Source organism: Pinus tabuliformis, chromosome J, assembly GCF_031772625.1.
Source record: "Pinus tabuliformis cultivar Carrire ecotype Pingquan chromosome J, CPIR1, whole genome shotgun sequence".
Classification (NCBI taxonomy): domain Eukaryota; kingdom Viridiplantae; phylum Streptophyta; class Pinopsida; order Pinales; family Pinaceae; genus Pinus; species Pinus tabuliformis.
In genome coordinates this window covers 568,139,786-568,159,310 of record NC_142295.1, presented here as the reverse complement: position 1 = coordinate 568,159,310, position 19,525 = coordinate 568,139,786, and positions in this window count along the sequence as shown.

The window sequence follows — 19,525 nt, the reverse complement described above, 5'->3', positions numbered from 1 at the left end:
TCTAGATTTTAATCTTTTTGGACCTGAGGGATTATTGCACAAAAAGATCGAGCACTTGTTTTATTCGGCTCGTTAAAACTATCGAAAATTCATCCCTTCTGTATTGTTTTATACTTTTTCGGACTTAAGGGATTAGATGACGAAAAAGGAATTTTGGAGTTACCTTTACGTACCTTTTCAGACTCTCTAAAAATGAAAAGGACCGAGTTATCTTTGTCGTTAAACTTGTTAAAAAGATTAATAGCGACAAACTTGTCTTTAGACGAGAACGAGTTTCACTATCGCTAGGCTCGTTAAAACATAGCGATGGGTTTTCCCGAAGGGCAAATTATAGAACAAGCATATGTTATCCTCCTCAAGCTTGACAAAAATAAAGAGGTACTGGTCAGCAATGACTGGGGAAAAATTGGGAAGAAAACTCAAAGAATCTTTATTGGTAGCAAGTCGCTTTTGAACATGACACTTCCACTCCGTGTCCAAGTCGGGTTGGGTTGTTTCATTCACCGGTCACATCGCCATGGTCACACCATACCATCCACATTTTGGGTTAATGCTACCAATCCATCACATCAGTGTCACCGACATGTTCAAGAGAAGTCATCCAGAGAAGTCACCTGTGTCCCACCCACTACCATACATTATACTCCATTCTTTCATGACCGCCACCCTGAACCGTATATCATCAGATCGTTTTCACCTCCATCAAAATCATTTGCTCCGTTCCATGTCATTGATGTGGGATTCATTAAGGCCCTCCTTTGACGGATCACTTCTTGTCAACATCAGCTCATTATCCAAGAAGTTGGTCTAGAAACACCCCATTCGGTACTTTGAAGCTTGCATGCCTCAATGGCAAGTTTCTCACTTCCGGCGACAGGTTTACATCAATGACCTTCGACCGAAAGATTTTGCGTGGTGTTCGACGCCAAGTCCTTTATTCACACCACGTGAATTGTACTTTAGTACCTTGAGGGTCATTATCATTATCGGTGATTCCTCTCGCGCTTGTTAACAGTTTACATCATTGACTGGTAATCAAGCGATGTCTTTCCATGTTCGACTTCAAGACATTTCTCACATGGATCGACTTGTACTTCGAGTGAAGATCGAACGAGATTGAAGACCCCGGATCTAGTTTCATCCATCCGGGCTGCGATATATATTCAGGGAAATAAAGACATTAAATGTACAACATTGCAGCACATATAATCATCCTACCAAAAGGATGATGGCTCTATCAGAATCATCAGTCTACACTCAGACGATTGTCTGTCCTATGTACATGAGAATGAATTTATAAAGCTGAACATGGGAATGCCCGCCTCAGCTAGATCATGAAAAACAGTATGAAGATAATGTATTATATTGTATCTTATTACAGGTCTCCTCCCAGCATTGAAAGAACTTCGGATCCTCATAATAAAGCATTTCACCCGATTAATGGCCTCATACTTTAGGGGGCAACTGTTATAGAAATTTTTGTGCCTTACAGCTCTAAGCATGAAATGTCCATAAACCAAGGGCTCCTAAGTCTCTAAAAGTGTTGTTCTAACCCCTAAAGGAACAAGGTCAACAAATTACAGCTTCTCCCAGAAGTTCTCCACCAGAAACTGCTCAGAATAAGTCAAAACAGGATCATTTCAGCTGCTCCACTGGCTAGGTGCATTGCATAGCACCTAAATACACTGGCTAGGTGCGTTGCAACGCACCTAAATGCACTATGAGGGTGCGTTGGGTGAGAAATGACAAATGGCAGTGTCATTCCGCGAAGTGGAAAGACAATGGAAGCTTCCAGAATCTTCTCCTATTGACACTTGCTTCACTGAATTCGACCAAGGATGAGTAAGAGGCCTTCAGTCTCCAAGTGGAAGCAAGAACTGACAGAGAGAAGACACTAATCAAATCACAAGCTGAATCATCCTCCTTGCATACATCTATATATGGATCCCTCATCCCAGAGATCCAAAGGCTGGAATTTTGCACATTGTAAGGAATTGCTGTTGGTTTTGAGACAAATATCAGAGTATTGGGTGATTTATGATTTGTTGGAGGTGAAGAGGGGCTTCTTTGCTGGGAGGTTGATGCTGGGTCAGGAATCATCGGTTGTAACTCCTCCTGGATCTTCTTGTTTATCAATAAAAACTATTTGAGTTTTTCCTCCATGCTTTTGTATCATTGATGCTTGTTACATTTGTATGGTTAGCTTAAATCTGATCCTAAGCTGTTTATGAATATAGATCCATGTCTTTGTATAGTTTTCTTCTTCTGTGATCTTACAGGTACTTGGTGAAGCTGGGCAAGTAAGGGAGCAGGGAGCTGGAAGCTGTCAAAGAAGAGAGGGATTGGATCAAAGGATTAGCGCAAGACACGGGTTGGTTCTTTCCATTCCTCTCTGTCTATAGTTTATAAAGGAAATACAAAAGTAGTTTTTCTCTGTTTGTTTCTAAGGCAGCTGTCACACCTTAGTGGGATAGAGCAGTTCTAAATAGACACTTTTCCCGGTAACATGTAGGTTTCCCTTTGATGGATAATAAAACGGATTGGCCATTTCTCCATGGACGTAGCCCAAATTGTGTGAACCATGAATATTTGTGCCTATTTTGTTCTATTCTTTTTTGTTTTGTATTTTCGCAATATTTTATGTGATCCATTGCTCTGTTAATTAATTTCTAACATGTATCAAAGCTAAAGGTCTATTTGGTTGATAAACTCGTAGGAAAGAAGGGTTCCTAGTTCAAGTGGGAGCAATGATAGAAGATGGTAGATTTAGGGGTGAGAAATTTAGAGACCAAAATTACCACCTATGGAAGATGAATATGGAATATTATTTATATAAAAAAGATCTTTACCTACCATTGGGTGGAAAAGCAAAGAAGACGACAAGTATGACATATGAAGAATGGGAGATTATTGATAGAAAGGAACTAGGAACAATACGACTGTGCTTGGGAATGTTAGTGGCCTTCAACATTTCAAAGGAAATGACAACGAAAGATCTAATGAAGGCATTGACCAAACTATATGAAAAACCCTCAACCTCAAGAAAGGTATTTCTTATGAAGCATTTATTTAATATGAATATGTCAAAAGGTGGATCTGTTTATAATCATTAAAATAAATTTCGCATGATTATAAATCAGTTAAGTTCCATAGGGGTAAATTTTGATGATGAAGTTAGGGATCTACTATTTCTGTGTTCATTTCCAGAAATTTGGAATGGTTTAGTTATAGCTATCAATAATTTTGTCTCTAGATCTAGTACTTTAAAATTTGATAATGTTGTTGGTGCTATCCTTAGCGAGGAAATGCGACGGAAAAGCTTAGGTGAGGCAACAGGTAATGCTCTGATTGTAGATACTAGGGGAAGAAAAATAGAGAGAGGAAAGAAACCAGAGCATCGCAATAATTCAAAGAAAGGAAAATCCAAATCCAAATCAGGGATAATGTGCTAGAAATGTGGGAAGAGAGGACACCTAAATAAATATTGTAAATCTTGGAAGGGAAAAGAAGGAGATGAAAAACAAGAGAACAATTAAGAAGCGAATGTAACAGGTGATATGTTGCAAGATGCTTTTATTGTTTCACTAGAAAATATTATTGATTTATGGATGGTAGATTTAAGGGCTTCATTCCATGCCACACATGATAGGAAGCATTTTCACGACTATGTTCAAGGGGATTTTGGATAGGTTCGTCTGGGTGATGACATAACCTATAAAATCATTGGAATCGGTAAGATAGTTATAAAACAAAAAAATGGAAACCAATTCATATTAAAGGGGATAAGGCATGTTCTACATCTAAAGAAAAATCTAATTTCAACAAGGTAGTTGGGAGGTGAAGGCTGTGTAATGTTAGTCAATAATTGTCATTGATGGTGTTGGCTTGATGGGGCTTGACCCAGGTTCGGAGTTAATTAGCCAAAAAAATCCCTACACTACTAGCCCTTTTTTCATTAGCCCACAGTGTGCAGACTGAAGTCTCACCCAAAGCAGTATGGGGGGATGCTGGAACCAAGTTTCCACACCCTGGAGATGTTTGAGGGGTCGATTTAGTCCAACTGTGAATACCTTTGTGCAGGTCACTTCACACACTATCTTGACCTGCGATACCTTCGTGATCTGTTATAAACGCCTTCGCGCAACCCTCACCAAGGGTTGAGTTGCTTTTGTGTTGCTATGGCAGCGATCTGTGCTATTTCCCTGAATTACACTACATATCTTACTTATCCTCTTACATATGTTAGTTAACTTCTCGTAAACAGATACTTTATCTCACACTTACTTAATCAACACAATCATATATGTTCGCGCATCTTATAAACAACAGAAATGTAATTTATACCCAATACATTCAATGCAGAGTAAATAAATACACAGGAATGGTATAAAACTTCTCTTTATTAATGCTTCAATCGGTTACAAACTTAACCTACCCTGTGCACTGAGTTACAGGGGTCCGTGCACTCAGCTGCGGACTACTAGGCCTCTGCGCACTCAGGTGTAGAGCCTTCTCCTACTGTACGACCCAAAGATTCGACTCTACACTTCAGACCAGACTCAATTCTTCATCGTTTCTCTTTCTATTTCTATTGCTAACTTACAACTTAGAGCCTCTCTATTTATACAATCCCATGGTCCGCTGACCATGGGTAGATCTCTAAAGCCGACATTACATTACAAAATTGAGGGTGGAAAACCCTATGACTCATTTACGACTTCGCGCTCTGTGCCCACAAATTGCGGAGTCTTTATATCGGATTTATACTGACCAAAATGTGGGCTCTTAGCCCCAAAACTTCCCTTGGGGGATCCCGTGCCCAATAGGCCCCCAACACAAACATCGTGACTTGCCCTCGAGTCACTCTATCGGTGTGGAGATCTTCGCGTGGAGACCTCCTAACTTTGCCTGGATTGCTGTAAGATCGAAAACACACTGAGTAGCTGCTTGTTGCACTTCATGGACACGCTGTTCAGTGTTATATACCTAGGGGGAAATGTTATATACCTAGGGGGATAATATGGGGTACCAAGGGAGGTACCCAAGTTAATAATGTAATAATGGGATGGGCCATAGTAATAAATAAGGTGGTTAACCCACATCATGTAAGAGACCACAAGTAGTTAGTAATAATGTAATGGGCCCATGGTATTAGTTGATGGTATGAGGGAACCATGGTAATGACCCTTGGTATTGTATGTATGAGGCCTATATAGAGGCTAGAGACTCCACTTGGAATATAGTGAAGGATTATTGTATGAACATGCATATGGCTTGTGGAGTGTTCTCCTTCCTTAAGGAGTGAATGTATGGTGTTGCCCTACCTTAAGGGTTTGATTAATAAAGAAGCATTTCTATCTATTTTGATCTTGTTATTTATTGAGTATATTTGTATTCTCATATATTTTTCGGTTAGATCTACAACAATTCGTATCAGAGCTATATTTTCATATTAGATCTACAACAAGTGGTATCAGAGCTATATTTTCATATTAGATCTACAACAAGTGGTATCAGAGCACTTTCTTGGGCAAACTGTGGAGATTTTTTTTTTTTTTTTTTAAATTTTTTGCAAGGTTTCTGGGGCGGCGAGTTTGCAGATCAGATCTGTAAGTTTTGGTGCCAGCTCTATAAATTATAATTGCATATCTAGATTCTATGTGAAAAAATAGCCGATTTCAAAAAAAATATTGGTTGAATCGGAGTCCGGATGAAGGAGATATTGCTGATCTAAAAATCAGTGGGGTTGCAGACAATTTTCAGGGCAGTGAGTTTGTGGCACAGATCTGGATGTCTTGGTGCAAGATATGCAAGATATAATTGTAGATCCGGAATCTTTGTGAAAAAACAACTAATTTCAAAAAAAAAATCAGTCGAATCAGAGTCCGGATGAGGGAGATATCGCTAATTTAAAATCAGCTCTTTTTCAGAAATTTTGGTTGACGGCGGGAGAGTAGCAGCGCAGATCTGGAATTCTAGTGCCTGGATCAGGATTTCTATCACATGGGCAGATGAAGAAGGATTGTGCAATTTCTAAAAATAGGTCATAATAGGGATTCTGAGCAATATTGATAGAATTGTGACAATTTCAAATTTTCGCCAAGTGAATTTTTTTCAAAACCCTCTTCATGGCTTCTAGCAAGGTTATGTTATTTACAGGAAAAGATAATGGTCCTACTATTGAAGAATACATAAAATAACAGAAGTGCTTATGGAACAACAATTGGAAATGGTGGACAGTGCAGAACTTTAGAGATGAGACAACCACATGGTGGGGATTACTTAACCAAAAGAAGTGTTCCAACCTGCCTGATGAAGAATTTGAAAAATTACTTTTAGACAGATGGTCTCATGCTAAAACAAGATAAGGAGAAACATGTGGGGTTATTTCCTACTAGTATATCCTTATTGCAGGTTCCTGGATTAATTCAGAAAGAGAAGATCATTGTTTCTATCAATCCTAGTTGTAAACATAATTTTATCAATGTTAATTTGGCAAAAAAATTGCAAGTCCCAACAAAACATATTGAAAATACACAGGTTGATGATAAGGATGTTCAAATTTATAAGGATTTGAAACTTTCTATGGATAAGTATGTGTTTCGTGGTGACTTTTATACTTCAGATATGGATAACATGGATGTTGTTTTGGGATATCCTTGGATGGAATCTGTGGGTACGGTCAATATTAATGTGCAAAAGAAATTCCTGAAGCTCTGGTATAAAAAGAAGAAAATTACATTACAAGATATTTCCATCAATAAACAGGTAGAGTCCACGGAGGTTGACGCAGAAGATGTTCTAGGGACGGACATATCAGATGATGAGCAGTTGATGGTCTACAATCAAACACAAACAGAGGCTGAAGCCGAAAAGGTAACAGGTGCTGACACATCTGATGAGGGTTCAGTGGTTGAAGTCATATTGGAAAAGAAGACACCACAACAGGCACCACAGCAGGGTGAATTAAAGAAAAAGACATCGTGGGTTAAAACTTCAACATATCATCACCCACATCACCCCGCAAGACAACCATCAAGATGGAAACCATGTAGTCACAAGGACAACAACCCCCGTATGACGGATAGCGAGGAGAGAAGATCCACCTACGATACATCAACACAGAAGAGCTACCACAGTCAACTTCCATCTCAAGCGAGCGAGGCACCAGCGAGATCGAGGGTTCACCTTTCTCTTGGATGGCTAGATGCACGTGCATGGTACCAGTGGACTACTCTTTTGAGTAGATCTTATTATTTGTGTTCTTCCCATGTTTCGGGGACGAAACATGCTTAGGGGGGTGGAATGTTATATACCTAGGGGGGATAATATGGGGTACCAAGGGAGGTACCCAAGGTAATAATGTAATAATGGGATGGGCCATAGTAATAAATAAGGTGGTTAACCCACATCATGTAAGGGACCACCAGTAGTTAGTAATAATGTAATGGGCCCATGATATTAGTTGATGGTATGAGGGAACCATGGTAATGACCCATGGTATTGTATGTATGAGGCCTATATAGAGGCTAGAGACTCCACTTGGAATATAGTGAAGGATTATTGTATGAACAAGCATATGGCTTGTGGAGTGTTCTCCTTCCTTAAGGAGTGAATGTATGGTGTTGCCCTACCTTAAGGGTTTGATTAATAAAGAAGCATTTCTATCTATTTTGATCTTGTTATTTATTGGGTATATTTGTATTCTCATATACTTTTGGGTCAGATCTACAACAATTGGTATCAGAGCTATATTTTCATATTAGATCTACAACATTCAGAGATTGCTGTGTCTGAACTGCTGCCCTGCACCTGTTCCTGCGTTCCCTGCATCTGCGTGAGCTTGGCTTTAATCGAGGCTGTAATGATGAATGCCTCATCGCTCCATGTTTTTATGGGCACCTTCAGGATAACTTCCTTATGTCGCGCATCGTCTACCTGCTCCTTGAGTGTTTTTGCTTGCTGCATCTGCGCGAGCCTCTGTGTAAGGGACACCGTCTGCATGGTCCCTTTTATGTCATCATATTGTTGCTGCAGCTCGCGCACCTCTGTTTCCAGGCGCTGTATGTTCAGGTCCTCCTACAAAGTGGTGAGGACCTCAAATGATTCTTCAAAAAGTTTGGTGCAGTCCTTCACTGCATTGTTGATCTCCACTATTCCTGCTGTAATGGCACTGGCGCAGTGCTCTTTCACCTCTGTCGGAGTTGAAGGCTGCGCCTTCAATTGCAACTCAATTTTCTGAAGGTTTAGCTCCAGCTGAACCTTAGCCATCTCTTCTTTCGCCTCGTACACCCCTGTTGCTAATCTCGGGATGTGCGCCTCTGCTGGGATGGCCAACTTAGGGACCATCTAGCAGGCCTCTCCGACCACCTGCACTAGCTTCCTATTCTGTGTGACAACCTATCGCTCTGCAGGCTCAGTTGTTCTATATTAATTCATTGCTCGCTCATCACCTCGAGTGCGTGATTCTCCCTAGCTTGGAGTTCTGCAGTCACTCCATCCTACAACACATAGAGCATCTTGTGAGGGAGCACATCCATGTTTATCCCAGCTCCCTTCAGTACACTGACCATAGACCTATGGGCCTCATTTTTTGTAACCAATTCCCCCTCTGGAAACACTATAGTGTTGGTCATGTGGGCGTGCAGCGTTTCCTCAGCCGCGGATGTCCCTACTGCGAGGCTGGTCGATAGAGTACCAACCTGAGGAGTGCGCACCTACAACTCCTGTATCTATGTCCGAAGGGCCCCCAACACCATCTGATTTTCCTCCGCGAACTGCTGGAGCACCTCAGTGGTGACATCAAGCACTGTTTCCCCTATATCATGTAGATCCCTCTCTGTGAGGGTGATCGGGTTGAAAGAAGTCTTGGAGGCTTTTGACTTCTTCCGCAGCCCCACCTGCTCTCTCAGGTGCTATTGCTTTAGCTATGTGGACGCTGTCTATGGGTCTGCGCCACCTTCCTCTGTTTCGGGCTCCTGTTCAGACGAGGGTGGATTTGGCCCTCACGCTCCTTCTCTGCTGCCTGTTGCTGTTCTGTTGCTGCCTTCGTGGCATCGCGTGTCTCCTGCACCTTGGCTACTGCCGCTTCATTTCTTCTCTTCTCTGCCAACTACGCCATCTGCAGTTTTTCCTCCTCCTTTTTCCTTTATGCAGCGAACTTATCTGATTCCACCGCGGAGCTCGTTGGAGCGTGCCATTCCGGCGGCCATGACTCAAGCATGGCGAATGTGACATCATCTGTGGCTAGGTAGGGGAGCTCATTCCATTTCTTCATGGGGTCCTTGCATGCCATAATATATACATGATGGAAGTCTACCTTGAACTCCGCAAAGCTCTGCAGAATGTTATAGACAGTGGGCAATAACCGTGGCTTGCAGTTAATCCCAATTATGATGTTCATCTCCATGAACACCCATAATATCTTGCTGTCTCTTATTTTCTGTGCGTCTTTAGTTGCCCACAGCGAAGCGTACTTCGTTACCTCCGAAAGGTCCTTCACAATCGTGGGGAACTGGCTATCCTCGGGCAATTCCCAAGCCACCAACACTATGGATAGCAGAAGCCATGCATAGTGGAAAGTCTTCCCCTGTTCCTGTGCCTCAAAAAAATTCTCTAGGAACTCCTTGCACAATTACTCTGACCAGTTAAACTAGACCCCCTCTGCGTATTGCGTGGAAAGTGTAACCATTGGCGCGAGCACCTCATCCGTGCGACACTTCCACATAACCTTTGCAGCCAGTATCTGCGTCACGACTATGACCACATTGTTGTTGATACTGAAGATCATGTACCCCCTCTTCTTCTTCTCCAACTCAAATTTTTTCTTCATGGCCTCTGCGATGGCCAAATCGTTACTCTTACCCTCTGAAATATCTGCTGGGTCCTCCCCCTTGCAAGGGAGTCGGGTAATTCTGTGGATTAGGTGGTTCGTGATGGGGATGGGCTCCTCTAGCCACAAACACCCATCATGCACCAGGTAGAGCAGTTGCCTGATGACAAAAATAGTTACTGGGGCGCGATGGTAATGCGGCACCCAGAGCAAGTTTAACAACCCTGCTTTCTCTACTCCTTGCAACCACTTGTGCGGCTCCAACTCTATGACTCCCATCGCTGTATTTTTCTTCAGCCACATTAGTTGCGTGGTTGCCAAGTGTGGGAATTTCTCGTGGTCCGCGAGATCCAAATCTTCAAACTTTAGAACCGGCACCCATCCTAAGTGCGCTCCTTCAAAAATGATATCATCGGGGAGCAGCAGAGTCTGTAGAGAGATTTTGCTCTCATCTAGGTCCTTGGGCACCCTTGCTTTCCCTTTCCATGGAGGAACATATGTGGGCAACCTGGTTAGAGGGTCCGCACCCTGGGTTTCTTCCTCCATTTCTTCGTCCTCCTCCTCTTCCACCAGGATTTCCTCAAGGTATTCCTCCTCCTCATTGGCTTCCAAATTAATGCCTTCCCATTTTCTTCCATGGTCAATTTAGTTCTCAGCGGGTTTCTAGGGGACATGCACACTGTTACCATAGGCTGCTTGTCTTTTTTGGGCCTCAGCGTGCGCGACGATTTAGGGATTTCTACAACTATCCCGGTGCTTTCTAGGGTGTCTCCTATCGTCATGGCCTGTGCGGCCTCTTCAACGGTCATCTCTCCAATATCCATGGCTTCCTCTGGCGTGGTCATACTACTGTTCCACAAATCTCTCAACGGTTCAGGTAGGTGCTCAAATAATGCCTTCGACTTCAAAAGATTGAACAAATCAGCGTTCATGAATCTCCGGGCCTATAATAGCTCAATTCTCAAATGGCCAGGTGTTGTTTGCTGGGTAGCCCTTTGCATTTCTAGCGCCTTTGGAATTTGAATTCGACAGTTCCCCCCAAATCCTGTCCATTAATGCTCCCTTGGTGGTAGATTTTCCCAAATCTAGCCCATAAAGTTTACCTTAAATGCCTATCACCCGTTCCATTTGGTCTCAAACCAAGCATCACATCGTGAATAGTGACTATAACAGTCACTTTCCAGCCAACCTGTGTGGCAGCGTAGCTACCCTTGTGCTGTCGCAGACCCTATGACACCTCACTACTGCATGCAGTCCTGACATCACACAGCTCTCGGGCAGAGTAGTTTATAGTCTCGCGCCTCCTTTTAGCTGCCTGTAGCTCCAAGAATATGCTTCCTGTGGCTAGTCAGCTGGCCGGGCCACTTGTGTACGACTTCAACCAACTACCATTTACTTTCTCAGGGAAGATTTCATTATTTAACTTCTCCAACTGTACCGTGCTGCCATCTGTGATTTCCTTAATAACATATGGTCCCATCCCATGCAACAAACTGAGAAACTCTCGACGGTGATCCCCAAGTTTGTCAATGTAATCGAGCTCGTCCTGCTTTATCACTATGGTTTTTCTATCAAGAAAGTCCTTCTTTATTCCTTCCTCAAGCTTCTTGACTTCTGCTTCTGCCATGGTGCTTTTCTCCCTCAACCGAACTCTTTCATTCATGAGTTCTTGGAGCCTAAGATCACCCTGCTGGATCTCCTCATTGAGTCCCAACCGTTCATCTTCGCGCTCTTCTAATGACGCGAGCCTTTCTTCCAGGGCTTCACGGTCCGTTACCCCTGCTAGCACCACGAGGCGCGGACTAGGCATGATAGACTCCATAGGTATTACGGCCTCTACTCTATCAACCAATCGAAAAGGCGTCTGTCCGAGTATGCGCAGGTCCCAACCACTTCGCGGCGCGTTGCATATCTTGTCAAATGCTTCCACGTGGATAACCTTCTATGGGATTGTTCTTCCCACATATTGTCTGTCCAACCTTAAGAGCCAACTGCACATCTGCCTCCCCAACACAAGTTTATTGACCATACCTCTTAGCGTGGAGTTCATACACATCTGCATAGGTTGTTTTCCATATGTCGGCATCCACCTAGCTAGATGTGTGCGTAGATTATCCTGTCCATCATACTTGTCTGTTAATCACATCTTAGGCTTCCCAAAACATGTGCGTATCATTCTCCTGCATTCACGCCACTCTTCAAAGCTCCCTTTGTGCCTACCCCACCACCTCCCGGGCGTAGCGCACAGTACCCAATTCAAAGCCTGGAAGTGTTTCTTTTCCGACACTTCTTTTTCAAATCTATCCAAGAAGGTATCTACCTCACTTAACCCATCATAAGTAGGCAGGTCCCTTACTTCTATCGATACGCGGTGCAGCGATCTTGTCATCATATTACAGTTCGGCGTGGTTACCTTGTGTAACCGGTTCTTCCATCACTCTATCTCCTCATCAGTATCCGATGTACAGGAGATTTTGCGCTCACATGAGATCCGTCCATCTGCGGTGGGATTCACCCAGTCCTAGTTTCGTGTTGCTATCTTGTAGATGCAGTCCAAATCATCATCGCTTTCATAGTCATGCATCGGCTCTGTATAGTGTGATCCTTCAGCAGGGTTCAAAGGTATAACTATGCACAATGACTTCTTTTCAAAAATCATCTTAAGCTTCTTCAGATTAATCACCCCATTCATGTTAGTGGCCTAATCAATTCATAAGAGCGCGGGGTAGGGATTGCTGTCATCAACAATGTCTATTACTTCAAAGTCTGCTAGTGCGCTCGCTCCCTCAATATCCATAGTGATTCCCTGCAATCTCCCCATAGGTATTATCTTTTGTTGGTTTGCCATTTGCAACTGAATAGGAGACCATTGCAGCGTAGGCCTCCCCATGCACTCCCATGTCTGCTTCGGTAGAACGTTCGCATCCGATCCTAAATCCAGAATTATTTGGTCCATTTGATATTCTCCAATCTGCATGATTAACCTAATTTCTCTTCCCATCCTCATCTTATGCTTTCCAATCTTTCAGACTACGTGTGGTTCTCCTGGCACGATCCCAACGCATCTATTAATGAATTCCTGTAGTCCGTTTACAACCTTACTGTCGCACAATAGCTTCATGCATGTTTCCAAGAACGTCGTAAGCATAGATGGGTCTATTTCTGGCTCCGGTCTATCTTTGCTTCCTGAAGTGGAGGCATCAACAAATCTCTTCTTAGCTTCCATGAATGTTTCCTTAGCACGCTCCAAATCAAACTTTGCTTCTTTCATCGGAGCCTTGCGAAGCCAAGTACTATCTTCGGGCTATTTGCCTTTATCATCTCCCGTCATGGTTCCACTTTGGAGCACAATGTTCACATTTGGATCTTCCTCGTGTGGCTCAGACCTCATCATTTGCAGGTTTTGAGTCGGGGGAGGCAGTAGCGCTCCCTTGGCGCGTATACTAGCTATCAGAATAGGACAATCTTCCATGTCATGATTAAATAAGGTACAATACAGATATGATGGACGCATTGGTTTCATACAATCACGGGCATAATGTCCTGGCCCTCTGTAATTGTAGCATATCAGCTGTCTGCGACCTCTTCCAGGTCATCCTCCACCTCGGCCTCGTCTGCGTCCCTGAAATCCTATTCGTGCCACTCATGCGTTCTGGTCTAGGGGTCACGTTTCAGCCTGAACCCTGTAGGTGGGAGTTCTATCCATCATTAACTCATAGCTTCTACAAGTGCACTCATCATGTCCTAATGACCTACAAAAGTTACAGAACAATTGCTGTGAATTTTATGTATACTTCTATAAAAAATGGCAGTTGTTCGTAGCGTGTTTCCCTCTTATTTGACAAATCATGCACCACAAAATGGGAGCCGTGCTAGGTCCTGCTTGTGCTTTCGGCCTTAACGGCATCGATCCTCCTCCTGTGAGGTAATTTGCGAACACCAGGAAATGGTCCTTATCATGACCATGGCCCTTGCATTTTACGCACCATACCTCTTCATGCACTTCCAAGTGAGCTGTCCTGTCTTGTTTCAGACTCTACATCTCAAGGTATAAGTTTTTCAACTACGCATGGATCTGCTAAACTCCCAAGTTAAGATCCTCCATCAGGGTCTCATGCAGCCTCATCGCGATCTCTAAGGCCTCTTCCTGAGTCGTTAACTTCTGCTACTATAGCACGCTCCTTAAATGTGGCATTAATGATGCTACAAACCATTCGCGATGTTGTCCATCTGTCAGATTCATATTAGCTTTGTGAAAATACACTTCAACCTCTGATCCAACTCCCAAGGAGTTTCACCTGGTAGCGTTGTGATTTCTTTGAACCCAATGATTGACTGTGCTTCAGACTTTGGCCTGCTAAATTCTCTGTTTAGCGTTGCTTGGCTATCCGTGATTCCCGCATTCAGATTATCATTGGAGTGCTTAATATTCCAGGTCAGCGCGCGATCCTGTAAAGCGCTGACCATCGTCGCTTTCTTTATATTATCATCTGTAACTCCTTGCACTTCCTGTACGACTCTTATCACGAACCAAAACTGGTCTGGATAGTCATTTCCCATGCCCTTGAACACATGAAACTTTATTGTGCTTGCCATATTGACTCGCGGTGGTGGTGGAGGTGGTACGAGTGAAGATGGAGGTGAAGACGGTGAAGCTGGTGGCGGTGTGGGTGGGGTTGGTATGCGCAGAATCCTTTTCCTTATCAAATGGATCGCACTTCGTGGTGAGACCTTCGTGAGCTCTTCCTTGTCCCCTCATAGAGGTGAAATCAAAGGGCTATTCTTTGGTCCCTTACTTCCTTCGTTTCTGTAGGTTTTTCTACTTCGCGTAGCTCCGAACATCAAGGTAATTTCATAACCCTCTTTTCACACAATATCATTTTAATCCAGGTATTCAGAGATTTTACATGCTTACCTTGCAGTCCTTTGAGAAAGTGTCGCTCTACCTCGCTATAGTTGACTAAAGTATCTACCGCGAACTCAAATAATGAATCCTCCTATAATCCAATCGAGCCAGTGTTCAACAACGCGCGTGATCTTATCCTTTGATGCTTCCAATCTGCACACCAACTTTGGGGTCCACACAATGGGACCGTTGAGCTTCCACCTTCCTTGGCTATTTGCTAGCTTCACGATCCACTCATACAACTCAGTAGGGAAAGATGCGAAAAATATCTCGTGGATTTTTGTGTATAGGTAGCAACCTAACCACTCTTCTTTTATTAGTCACAATTCCTGTTCTCCTGCTCCGCGAACTCGTGAATCCTCCTGTCCAACCAACCTTCAATTTCCTTCTTAGTTGGATTCCAATGATATGACATCAGACATCTCTATGCAGATTCCAGTCTCGACAACGGAACCATTTGTTGGCTTGATGGGGCCTGACCCAGGTTTAAAGTTAATTAGTCAAACAAATCCCTACACTATTGGCCCTTTTGGCATCAGCCCGTAGTGCGTGGATTGAAGTCTCACCCAAAGCAGAATGAGGGGATGATGGAACCAAGTTTCTGCACCCTGGAGATGTCCAAGGGGTCAATTTAGTCCAACTGTGAATACCTTTGTGCAGGTGACTTCGCGCACTATCCTGACCTATGATACCTCTGCGATCTGTTATAACCACCTTAGCGCAACCCTCACCAGGGGTTGGGGTGCTTTCACATTGCTATGGCAACGACCTGTGCTATTTCCTCGAATTACACTGCGTATCTTACTTATCCTCTTGCAAATGTTAGTTAACTTCGCGTAAACATATACTTTATCTCACACTTACTTAATCAACACAATCATATATGTTTGTGCATCATATAAACAAAAAAAATGTAATTTATACCCAATACATTCAATGTAGAAAATAGTAAATAAATACATGGGAATGGTATAAAATTTCTATTTATTAATGCTTCAATTAGTTACAGACTCAACTTGCCCTGTGCACTCAGCTGCAGGGGTCGGCGCACTCAGCTGTGGACTACTAGGCCTCTGCGCACTTAGCTACAGAGCCTTCTCCTACTCTACGACCCAAAGACTCGACTCTACACTTCAGACCAGACTCAATTCTTCATCATTTCTCTTTCTATTTCTATTGCTAACTTACAACTTAGAGCCTCACTCTATTTATACAATCCTATGGTCCGCGTACCATGGGTAGATCTCTAAAGCCGACATTACATTATAAAATTGAGGGAGGACAAACCTATGACTCATTTACAACTTCACGCTCCGCGCCCACAAATTGCAGAGTCTCTATATCAGATTTACATCTTTTGACCAAAATCTGGGCTCTTAGCCCCAAAACTTCCCTTGGGGGATCTCGTGCCCAACATATGGAAAATATACCAGTTAAACTCTCCTATACTACACCATCACTATACTACTTTCATGATGAATTGACTCCTATAACAAAGACACATTGTCCTAATCACTCTCCTATGGATTACTACACCATCCCTACACTACCTTCATGATGACTTGACTCCTATAAGAAATCCACACTGTCCTAATCCTCTTTTGCACCTAATAACTCAAAGGAAGTGACAAAATACATTTATTCTCTTTTATTACATCATTTACAAAGATCATGTCATTATGAAGATTGAACCTAGTTACACTTTCTTCAACACTTCGACCTCTTAGGAATAAACTCAAGCATACACCTCTTGGATTTGATCTAGAGTTCGAAGAAGGGTACGAAGACCTTGAAAAGCAAGGAGAAGGATAGAAAAACAAGGAAGAAGCCCTATAAAGTTTTAGAAACACATTTTTTCACTCCTTAGAGGCATCTCTTCTTAATAATTCCCATGCCATTTGAAAGATTATTTTTTCCTCTTTCCAATGAGCCCTTACTTGCCTCCAAAATCCTGGTGAATAGTGAGAAAATGAATTTTTAAGTCAAAATTTATTTATTTACTTATGATCTGACCTATACATAGGGGTACTTATGTCGACCTGTTTGTAAAGACATGTCTATTCACTTACCATTACAGAAACACTATATATTAGGCATTCGAACTCATTATTTGATCATCAATTCAAGCATCAACAAAGATCAGAGGAAGTCACATGTTCAAATATCATGATCATTTCAGAAAGAGGAAGAAAGGGTATATTTCAGTGACTAAAGAGACTATTTTCTCAAGACTGCAACAAATCTATTCCTTGGCCTCCTTCGGGACTGCGTCTCGTCCACCTTGAGGACTATTTCTCGAGTCTCCTATAGAATTGTTCCTCGGCCTCCTTCAGGACCACTTCTCGGCCTCTTTCAAGACTGTTTCTCAGGCCTTCAACAAAACTAATGCTCGGCCTCCTTTAGGACTGTATATTTATCGACTTGCTTCAGAATTAACTCTCGGTATCCTATAGGTCTATCTCTTGGAAATGATTGTTAAGATAAGAAAGGCAGATATAAGGTTCTATAATCTCATCTCCATAGCATATCACCTTCTATACTTGAAGTGTGGTGCCTATACGCTTGAAGTGTGTCCACAACTCCATTTTGAGCAGCTTCTTATACACAGTGGAACTCGAATTTTTGTGAACAGTTAGTTGATTAAGTGAAGCCCAGAATTGAAGACAACATAGTGAGAGCTCACCTTTGAACAATGAAGTAATATCTTGAATGATGGATTGGTAAAGAAGAGCATGTTGACACATTACAATAAGGTGATTCAGCAACAGAGTCTTTGGAGCTGATTGTACAATGAAGAATTTTTCAAAGACATTCAAGTAAGTATTATTCTTATTCTCTCTAAAAAAAAACAAAAGGATTGGTGTCCTAGGGGTTGGTGCCCCTAAACACAAGGATCCAACTCCTAAACACAAGGTAGGAACCTTGAAAGGAATAGGGTATAAGCCCTATAGATCGAAGCCTTATTAAATGTTGAAGTTGGTGCTTGGCTACAGGTTGGTGCCTGGAACATTGAAGGGTCAGTGCCATCAACAATTATTGTATTCAATTATTTATACTTAATAAAATTATCATTCTACCTTTCTCTGATTAAATTGTGAAGAATCTAACTGGTAAAATAAAATTGAAAAGAAATACTGATTCACCCCCCTCTCAGTATTTCCAACAATTGGTATCAGAGCTAGCTTCTTCATTATCAGCCTAACAACTGGAAGAAGGATTCGCGTCACAATGAAGAATCAAGAAATGACAAGAAGGATACCTTTGTTTGACGGTACAAATTTTGGTTTTTGGAAAAAGAGGATGCCCTACTATTTAATGTCTCTTGAATCTGAAGTATGGAAATATGTTTTGGATGAGTATAAAACCCCTCCCACTCTTTTGACTGATCAAAATGGAAGGAAAGTTTACATTGAAAATGCCAAATCATTGAATTCCATAACTAGTGGAATCACTAACTCTGAATTCACAAAAGTCACGGGTTGTGATTCTAAAAAACAAATGTGGGACAAACTCATTGCGTTATATGACGGGGACACCAAATTTAAGAAGGCAAAGCTCCAAACTCATAGAAGATAATTTGAGAGTCTTAAGATGGATGCCAAAGAAGATATTGCATCATAATTTTTCCGAGTGACTGAAGGTATCAACTCACTTAAAGGCTTAGAAGAAAATATTGAAGAAAGCACAATTGTTCAAAAAGTCTTGAGATCTCTTCCAGAAAGATTCGACGCTAAAGTAAGTGCCATAGAAGAAATGAAGGATTTGGATAATTTAACAATGAATGAACTTCATGGAATTCTCATTGCCTATGAAATGAGAAAGGGGATCCCAAACTCCAAGGAAGCAACATTCAAATATTCAAAATAAAAAAATAAGGGGAAGAATTGGAATACTAGCAGTGGTGACTCCGATACTAAATTTGAACTTGCACAAATGTACGAAAGCTAAGAAAATGATCCAAGTTAAAAGGTAAGTATCCTCTCATCTATTTTAAATGTGGAAGGATTGGCCATTATGCTGCAAAATGTCCACATAAATATGATAGTGATGATGAGGAGGAATATAAAAAGGGGATGTTCAAAAAGAAAGGATTTAAAAAGAAGTACTTCTTCTCAAAATAAGACGATTTTGATGAAGATGAATTCATAATTACCAAGAAGAAATTAACTAAAAATATCACTTTTCACAAAAGAAATGATGATGAGTCAGATGAAGAAAATGACTATGCTGGAAGCAAAGAAGTATTATTCATGGAATTTACAAATGTTGATGACTCCGAACAAGAAGGGGAAGGAAATGCAGATGAGTTACTAATGAGTGTCATTGAATAAAATGAGAAATTATGAAAGAAGATTATTTCTCTCAAAGTAGGAAAGGAGGAAGCAAAAAGGAGGCAAGATTTCTTGAACAATAAACTAAAAGAGAAAGAAGAGATTTGCGAAAAATGTGACACTGAAATTGTTTCACTAAAAAAAGAATTGGATCAAGTTAAAAGGATTTGGAAAAGATATCAAACGCTCGATAACATCCTTAATTCTCAAATATCTCATTATGAAAAATCTGGGATTGGCTTCAAAGGAGAATCATCAAGTACAAAGGATAATGTGAATAAGGAAATCCAAAGAAGCTATGCTGACATTCTTTCTAGTCATCCAAAAGAAGAGAAGTCATCTCACCCAGGATAAAGGTTCACCTTTATCAATCTAAGGAATGAAGGAAGGATAACTCCAAGGAAGAATACTACCTCAAGTCAAGGCTATTCTAATAGGTACCAAACAATATTTCTT